The sequence below is a fragment of the Anomaloglossus baeobatrachus genome, chromosome 10 (assembly GCF_048569485.1).
Source record: "Anomaloglossus baeobatrachus isolate aAnoBae1 chromosome 10, aAnoBae1.hap1, whole genome shotgun sequence".
In the NCBI taxonomy this organism is placed as follows: Eukaryota; Metazoa; Chordata; class Amphibia; order Anura; family Aromobatidae; genus Anomaloglossus; species Anomaloglossus baeobatrachus.
In genome coordinates, this window is record NC_134362.1 from 76,933,245 (window position 1) to 76,934,594 (window position 1,350).

Sequence of the window (1,350 nt, forward strand, 5' to 3'; positions counted from 1 at the left end):
TAACGGACTTGTGGGTGGAGGGTGGTGATGTCTGATACCTGGTGCTTTTAAATGTTTTACATGTTTTAATGTTTTATGCATTTTAAAATGTTGTCTTGCAGCCCGAGGACGTGCTGGTGATAACTAAGGGGGAATGTGGCGCCCCTGACCTGGTCAGGCACCACTGAGTACTGCACCCATGCTGGGGACAGTACAATACAGGTAATCCAGAAGGCTGACTGGGGTGTGGAACACAGGCGCATAGTGATCAGGTCTCACACATGTACCCATGAGAGGACCCCTGGGGATCCCAGGAGGGGGCAAGCCTTCACCTTCACTGGAATAGTGGAGGGGGTAGAGCCTCCATCTCCTCTCAAGGGGTGTGGTAAGAGAGTCTGGTTGCTAGGTGGCGTAGGCAAGAACAGGAGAGGAGGAGCAGTGAGTCAGTTAGAGCAGAGAACTCCGTAGGGCTCAGTGAGGAGCAGACCTGTGGGGCTGTTGCTGTCTAACAGCGCCCGCGCAGTGGCTACAGACGGGGGAGAACGGTCAACTAGGAGTGCTGCCTGAAAGCCAGCTTCAGCTAGAGAGTGCACGGAGTGGGAAGTAAGGAGACTGCTAGAGAGCACCAGGCCCAACCGGGCGGCAGATCCCGAAGCGAGGATAGATTCAACTTTCTTCTGCTAAACCTGCCGGTGTGGGGCTCTTAAAGCCCACACCACAACACTACAAAAGCCGCAGCCACGTAACCACAAGTTTGGGCCCATAGGTCATAGGAGGCAAGAGGCTGGAGTGGCCTGGTCCGGGGAACAAGCACACGGCAAACAACAAGGGGAGAGAGGCTGCAGCATCTTCCCTGGGTGACCCCCATAGGGACTCAAAGTCGGGGTCACCCCAAACCACCAAGGGCTAAGGAAGGCGAGTCAGTAGTCACCCTCGTAAAGTCAGCCTGAAGGATACCTGGTTCCTACCTGGTTCATCTCAGCTACGCCCGGGTTACTCACCCTGCCATCAAATGTGAGTAAAAACCCTGAAAGACATCCTGCCTGTGTGGTCATTCTGCGACTTGTGGTACTACAAACCTACACAGGGCCCTGGGGCTTGCCTCACTCTCAGGAGGCTCCTACATCTAACTGCACACACCATCAGCCCCAGGCGTCCCCTAACCTGCAGTGGCGGTCCCCACTGACCGCAATACTGAGAGTGGCGTCACGATCAAACAAGAAGATTTCCTACCAGTGACGGAGATCCAGCAACGTGGAGTCCCTGAAGGTAATGCACCGACACCGACACAGCACCGGCGGGGCTTCACATATATTCCTCCCAGCCCTCCCCAGCAATGTTTATGCCTCCCAGCTATGTCGGTGCTTCCCA